Raw genomic sequence first — 8,072 nt, 5'->3', positions numbered from 1 at the left:
TTATTTTTTCTGTTTCCTTATTGGCTCTTTCTTTTAAATTTTTTAAATCTTTATTATTGAAAGTATTACAGATATTCCCCCTTTTTCTCTATTGACCCCTTCTAGTCCGCACCCCCTTTAATAATTCTCCTCTTCCTCCTCCTCCTCCTCCTCCTCCTCCTCCTCCTCCTCCTCCTCCTCCTCCTCCTCCTCCTTCTTTTTCTTCAGAATAAACATCTTTATTACATGAGCTAAGATAGGAGGGCAGATGATTTATTTGCCTTTCCGGACCTTGATTTTCCTCAAATAGAACTCCAGCTCCTTGCCCTCGAGCACATAGCTATCTGCCCGGCCACACTGGCCTGGTCTTGAAGCGATGCATGCAAGAAGCTTGCCCGGCTGGAACTGCTCCTCGAGAAGCCTGCTGATTTTGGCATTCTTTTTCCTTTCATCGTATTTATTCTGAATTTTCCTTGATCGTTTTTTGTTCAAAATCTCTTCCTCCTCAGGAGTCAGCTTGTGGCCCAGGAGGGGCAGTGCACAGTGGGGCTCATACCACTGTCAGTAGGGTGTGCTGTCATGAGCACAATGCAATTCTCTCTTTTTTAATATATTTTATTAATTTTTTACAGAGAGGAAGGGAGAGAGATAGAGAGCTAGAAATGTCAATGAGAGAGAAACATCGACCAGCTGCCTCTTGCACACACCCTACCGGGGATGTGCCCGCAACCAATATATGTGCCCCTGACCGGAATCGAACCTGGGACCTTTCAGTCTGCAGACCAACGCTCTACCACTGAGCCAAACCGGTTTTGGCACGATGCAATTCTTTACTAGGGTCTTGGTGTGGACCAGTTTGTTGTTGGATGCAGTGTAGACAACATCAATAATCCTTATTTTGCGTGTACAACACTCTGAGCCCCAGGAGTAGTTGCCCACGTCCAGCCTCAAGGCTTGGTACTATTTTCTTCTTCTCCTCCTTCTCCTCCTCCTCCTCCTCCTTCTTCTTCTTTTTAAAAAATATATTTTATTGATTTTTTACAGAGAGGAAAGGAGAGGGATAGAGAGTTAGAAACATCGATGAGAGAGAAGCATCAATCAGCTGCCTCCTGCACACCTCCTACTGGGGATGTGCCCGCAACCAAGGTACATGCCCTTGAACGGAATCGAACCTGGGACCTTCCAGTCCGCAGACCAACGCTCTAACCACTGAGCAAAACCAGTTTCGGCTAGGCTCGGTTCTTCTTGTTGCCTCTGTGCACTCGGACTGTATATATGCGGTGGGGTCCAGTCTTAGTGTTGGCAGCAGGCCGTCCCAGCTCATATTTCCACTTCTTGTGGTAGGGCTTATTTGGCCCCTGTCTTGCGGTGCTTGTGCCAGTTGTCCCGAGAGATACCCATAGCTCAGCACCCCCTGGAAAGGTAATCCATCTTCTTGATGAGTACTTCCAGTTTTGCCATTTGTTCCTCGGAACATTCTTGAAAAAAGGACATAATGACAAAGTCCAGTGGATACAGTCTTTGAGGCAGCTGTAAAATGAAGTGAGCCCCAATTTCCTTGAGTTTAGAATTGCCCCCTGAGAAACGTGGAGGCAAGTATTAACAAGCACAGCTATTTCACCTCACGCCATGCATATTGACAATAAACACCCTGGTAAGAAAATAAGCACTTAGTGCTATGCACATAGTTACAAAAAATAAATATATACTCTGAGCTGGATTAAAATACGAACCTAGAGTTCATGTTGTCAACACAGTGGATGAGAAAAAAAAAGGCATCATCAGCGAATAAACCTGTAATGAATACGCAGGGTTAACCTTTGGCAAGATTGCAGAGTAGCTGGCTTTGTTTCCAGCACTTCCGCCTTCTTTCTGCGGAGCCTGTTCTTCCACGCCCGCGGCCCCCCCCCCCCCTCCACCCCAGCACGTCTCACAACCGCAAGCCTAAGGCTCTCAGTCAGCGTGCAATTAGCAAGCATTTTTTTAAAGCTACTTCTACTGTATGCCAGGCAATATGGTAGGCGTGGTGAAATCTTTTTCTGATTTAAAAAAAAATTGATTTGAGCCGAAACCGGTTTGGCTCAGTGGATAGATCGTCAGCCTTCAGACTGAAAGGTCCTAGGTTCGATTCCGGTCAAGGGCATGTACCTTGGTTGCGGGCACATCCCCAGTGGGGGATGTGCAGGAGGCAGCTGGTCAATGTTTCTCTCTCATCGATGTTTCTAAGTCTCTATCCCTCTCCCTTCCTCTCTGTAAAAAATCAATAAAATATATTAAAAAATTTGAGATGAGATGAGAGAGAGAGAGAGAGAGAGAGAGAGAGAGAGAGAGAGAGAGAGAGAATTTGTTGTTCCACCTGTTTATGCATTCATTGGTTGATTCCTGTATGTGCCCTGACCTAGGATGTATCCTGCAACCTTGATGTATCCAGAGGATGCTCTAACACCAGTGGTCGGCAAACTCACTAGTCAACAGAGCCAAATATCAACAGTACAACGATTGACATTTCTTTTGAGGACCACATTTTTTAAACTGAAAGTAAGTTTTTATTTTAAAAAATACATTTTATTGATTTTTTTTACAGAGAGGAAGGGAGAGGGATAGAGAGTTAGAAACATCGATGAGAGAGAGACATCAGTCAGCTGTGTCCTGCACACCCCCTACTAGTACATGCCCTTGTACGCATGTACGCAACCAAGGTACATGCTCTTGACTGGAATCAAACCTGGGACCCTTGAGTCTGCAGGCCAACGCTCTATCCATTGAGCCAAACCGGTTAGGGCAACAAATAAGTTTTTAAAGTGAAAGTATGCTCCTAGTAGTGCATGGGACATGCTTGTACTAAAAATATATTTATTGTTTATTTGAAATTCAAATTTCATTGGCCATTTGGCATTTTACCTGGCAATCTGTGGTGCGAGGGAAGAAGGAAGGAAATATACAGGTACTGACACCCCTGAGTTGAAAATCTGTGTACAGCTTTTGACTCTCCCTCAGAAACTTAACTACTAATAAATAGCCTGTTGTTGACAAAAAGCCTTATTGATAACAGAAACACTAGATTAACACATATTTTTGTATGTTATGTGTACTACATATTGGATTCTTACAATAAAAGAAGATAGAGAAAACAAAATGTTATTAACAAACTCATAAGGGCCCTGGCACGGCACTTCAGTTGGTTAGAGCATCGTTACAATGCACCAAGGTTGTAGGTTGGATCCTTGGTCAGAGCACATTTAAGAATCAACCAATGGACAAATAAGTAAGTGTAACAACAAATCTCTCTCTCTCTCTCAAGATTAATCAAATCATAAGGAAGAGAAAATACATTTATTGTATTTACTGAAAAACACCTGTGTATAAGTAAACCTGCCCGGTTCAGACCCATATTGTTCAAGAGTCAACTGTAATCATAGGGAACATGAAAAATGTTTTGAAAAGCCAGATTCTTTGACAAGTACCTAGTACTGAATAATGGTCCCTGCCCTAAGTGAGGGAAAGAAATTTCCACACTAGGATTAAGATTTTTGCAATTAGCAAAGAATTAGGGGACTTTTCTTGAATGTCTTGCTAGGGCTTTGGAGTTTAAACCAAGTCCTGTCCTATTCACTGTTTTCCTCAGAGCTGGGTGACAACTGCCTAGGACAGTGTTGTGTGGGCTGCAGACAGGAAGATGGAAGCCTTCTGAAAGGCCTAGTGCCTAGTAATGACTCGTCTCATCAATTTTCATCTGAAAAAATCCTTGATGTGTAGTAGTAGGGATTTCCATTAAAAGTAGTACATTAGTACTGGTGGGAAAACGAATTCCTAAACACTCCGCTCGCTTTACTCATCAAAGCAAAAGCGTCCAGGATGTACTCAAGGTGAATGAGGGCAGTTGTTCTGGCAGAGTTGGTCTTGCCACACAATTTCTGGTTCTCTTTGAAGCCCTGTGGTTGAACCCTTCTAATTTGGAGTCAGCAGAAGGGATAATCAGGCCAGATCAATGAGAGTGCTGAGGCTCATTATTTAAAGAAATATATTTTAAAATTGCAAGTATATCATGAGGATTAAATAATTAATAAAATGACCCTAAACTGAGGTTCTGCAAGGCCTATTTTAATCATTTCAGAAGTATAGTTGTACATAATGAAAGGCAAATGTCCTTTAAATGGTTTGCCCCTAGGAATAGGTAAACTATACACTGGGCGGCCAGATTATTATGATCTCTGAACGCATAATCATCTGGCCACTCAGTGGATATCCTATATAATAAAATGCTAATATGCAAATTGTCCCCTCAACCAGGAGTTCGACCCCCAGGCAGGCTGGCCAACCGCCCATGTCCCCTCCCCCTGGCCAGGCTGGCCAGACCCCACCCACGCACGAATTCATGCACCGGGCCTCTAATATATATATATATATATATATATATATATATATATATATATATATATATATATACACATACATACATACACACACACACACACACACACACACACACACACACACACACATATATATATATATATATATATATATATATATATATACACACACTGTGTGGCCAGATTATTATGCTTTCAGAGAAAATAATAACCTGGCCACTCAGTGTATATAAGTTCTATGATCTTTTTACGCCATTAATTGCTTAGTAAACTTTTCTTTCATAGAGTGAAGTAAACTTTGACCTGGTTCAGGTTCAATTATTACTAAACCTTAAAACAATGAAGCTGAATTTATTATAGGGAAGCTGAATCTATGACTGTTATCAACTAGGTATGTAGAATCTTGGTTGATACTTTTTATGGCCTTATGAAACTGTCAACAGCCCTGACTTGCATGTCCTTGGATGATTTCCTTGGGTGTCCACACCTCAGCTACTCATCTACAAAATGAGGGGTGATCTCTACCCTGTAAGCTAAACCTTCACGACTAGATTGCACTAAGGGTCCATCTCAGGGATAGATAACTTAGAACAATTTACCTAGATGTGTTCTTGGTAGTGATGGTTTCATCTTAATAAATAAAAGTAAGAAGAATGTAGAAAAAGTATTTCAATTCCTTCTTGTCCCCTTAGAAGTCTTCATGGGTAAAATAATCAGGACTTGGAAAAAAACAGAATATCCATAAAGCAGTACAGCCAGGGTCAGCTCTACCAGGGAGCACGGATTAAAGAACTGAGAATTGGTTACTGCAAGGGGAGAAGATGCCATGAGAGAAAACACACCTGTCTTTGCTTCCACAAAAATCCAGATAATGCCTGTTGGGAACAAGAGATTCACTCCCACCCAGCCGGTATGGCTCAATGGTTGAGCGTTGACCTATGAACCAGGAGGACATGGTTCAATTCCCAGTTAGGTCACATGCCCTGGTTTTCAGCTTGATCCCCAGCAGGAGGCATGCAGGAAGCAGCTGATCAATGATTCTCTCTCATCATTGATGTTTCTATCTCTCTCTCCCTCTCCCTTCCTCTCAGAAATCAATAAAAAATATATTGATTGACTGGCATCAAACAAGATTATGTCACATCAGCTGCTTCATTGGACCTTGTTTCTGTCCCATTCCATGGTTCTGCCTTCCTCACCAAGGGGACAGGGTTCTGGATGTATGTAGACACTACAGAGTATATGTGCACACTTGAGGACAGACTAATGGAAACTAACTAGGATAAGGTGACCAGACATCCTGCTTTTGGCAGGACAGTCCCGATTTTTAAAAAAATATATATTTTTATTGATTTTTGTACAGAGAGGAAGGGAGAGAGATAGAGAGTTAGAAACATCGATGAGAGAGAGTCATCGATCAGCTGCCTCTTGCACACCCCCTACTGGGGATATGCCCGCAACCAAGGTACATGCCCTTGACCGGAATCGAACCCGGGACCCTTCAGTCCCCAAGCCGACGCTCTATCCACTGAGCCAAACCAGTTTTGGCACAGTCCCGATTTTTAACAATTTGTCCTGCGTCCTGCGGCATTTTAAAAAAGTCCGGATTTTTGGAAAGATTCTAGGAGAGAGTTATTATGTGGTCCATGATGTGTATGGAGTATGTACAGTGTATGGTATTTTGTAGCAGGGTTCAGAATTTGCTCCAGAAAACTTTGCAAATTTTTTTTTTTTTACCTCCTGGGCATGGGAGGTATGGTAGGCTGAATAATACACACTCCCTCCTCTCCCCCAAAATATGTTCACATCCTAATCCCTGGAACCTCTGAATATGTTACCTCACATGGATGAAAATACTCTGAAGATATGATTAAGGTTCACATGGAGATGAGGATTGCAATGAGAAGATGACCTTGGATTATCCAGATGAGCCCAATGTAATCACAAAGGTTCTTACAGGAAGGAGGCAGGGGTGTCAGAGAAGGAGATGTGATGATAGAAGCAGAGATGGGAGTGATGCAAGGCTAAGAGCCACAGAATTCAGGCAGCCTGTAGAAGTTGGAAAAGGCAAGGAAATGGATTATCTGGTAGAGCTTCCAGAAGGAATGCACCCCTGCTGACTCCTTGATTATACGACTTTTGACCTTCAGAACTATAAACGAATAAATTTGTGTTGTTTTATGCCCCTATGTTTATGGCAATTTGTTACAGCAGCAATAAGAAACTAATATAGGCGAAGTCAACAGAGTGTTTTCAATTGGCCAAGCATGGCTTGGTGAAAGTATTCCTGGAGCAGAGAGAAGAGTGAGAGCTGTAAAAGAGTAAGTGGAAGGGTGAATAGGAGCTAGAGTAGGCCATTGAAGGAGAGTGTCATGGACATATTTACATTTTGAGAGATCACTTGAGACTGCAGAGGAAAGAGTGGAGCTCATGCTGGGAGACTAGTTTAAAACACTGCAGTATTGGTGAGAAATATTGGTAGTCCTGGTCAGGATGGGTGGCAACAGTTGGGATGGAGAGAAGCAGAAGGATTCAAGAGACATATGGGACAGAGAATCAAAAGACTTGATGATTGATGCAGTGTGAGAGGTGATGACAGAGAGGAAGATGTCAAGGATGAAGAGTAGATTTTTAATTTAAGCAACCCAGTCAGCAGAATCACCATTTTCTTTAATATATATATATATATATATATATATATATATATATATATATATATATATATATAATTTCAATGAGGAAGAGAGAGATTGAAACATCAATGATCAGAGAGAATCATTGATCAGCTGCCTCTTGCTCTCCCCATACTGAGGATTAAGCCTGCAACTGGGCATATGCCCTGACTGGGAATTGAACCATGACCTCCTGGTTCATAGATCAACACTCAACCAGTGAGCCATGCCAGCCGAGTAAACCACCACTTTCTAAGGAAGGGAAGAATGCTAAAAGAGAAGAATTTTGGTGGGAAGATCAAGAGTATAATTTTGTCATGTACAACCTGAGGGTGTCACTGAGGCAATGCAGTGGGAATGGCAAGTAGGTGTTTGAATATATAGGGGCAGGAGATTCAAATTTGGGAGTCAGAAATTTAATGGCAAGTGAAGCCATAGTGGAGATTGCCTAGGAAGAGAGAAACAAGTAAGAGGAGGGCTGAGGAAATAGCTCTAAGGAAACCTAAGATGAAGCAGAGGAGATGTCAGAAAAGGAGATCTGGAAATGACTAGAAAGCAGGGAGAAAAAAAGGAGGGTGTGGAGTCACTGAATTCAAAGGAACAGAAAGTTTTTCAACAAAGAGGAAGTGACCAAGAGGTCAAGAAAAATAAGAACTAAAAGTATCCCTTGTACATGAAAATCATTGGTGACCTTTGCATGAATTTGATGTGGGAATGGGAACAGTATCTAGGACTTGCCATCTCCTCTACACTGAGTGGCCAGATTATGATGATCTCTGAACGCATTATCTGGCCACTCAGTGTGTGTGTGTGTGTGTGTGTGTGTGTGTGTGTGTGTGTGTGTATTATTTTTTTTTAGAGGCCTGGTGCATGAATTCGTGCATGGGTGGGGTCCAGCCAGCCTGGCCAGGAGGAGGGGACATGGGCAGTTGGCCAGCCTGCCTGCTGGTAGAACTCCTGGTTGAGTGGACAATTTGCATATTAGCCTTTTTTTAAAAATATATATATATATATTTTATTGATTTTGTACAGAGAGGAAGGGAGAGAG

At 42.1% G+C, this 8,072-nt stretch overlaps 1 pseudogene across 1 annotated transcript; it reads right to left on the bottom strand.

Annotated features, from left to right (window-relative positions):
• Nucleotides 1–252: 252 nt before the first annotated feature.
• On the bottom strand, nt 253–1,380 carry LOC311614680 (small ribosomal subunit protein eS8-like; annotated as a pseudogene). The gene is made up of 3 exons: nt 1,221–1,380; nt 799–939; nt 253–579 (listed from the first exon to the last, which is right to left on the bottom strand). The product of its transcript is annotated as a small ribosomal subunit protein eS8-like (transcript).
• Between the last annotated feature and the right edge of the window lie 6,692 nt (nt 1,381–8,072).

Source organism: Pipistrellus hanaki (assembly GCF_964339955.1).
Source record: "Pipistrellus hanaki genome assembly, chromosome: X".
In the NCBI taxonomy this organism is placed as follows: Eukaryota; Metazoa; Chordata; class Mammalia; order Chiroptera; family Vespertilionidae; genus Pipistrellus; species Pipistrellus hanaki.
This window is presented reverse-complemented; position numbering and strand designations above follow the sequence as displayed.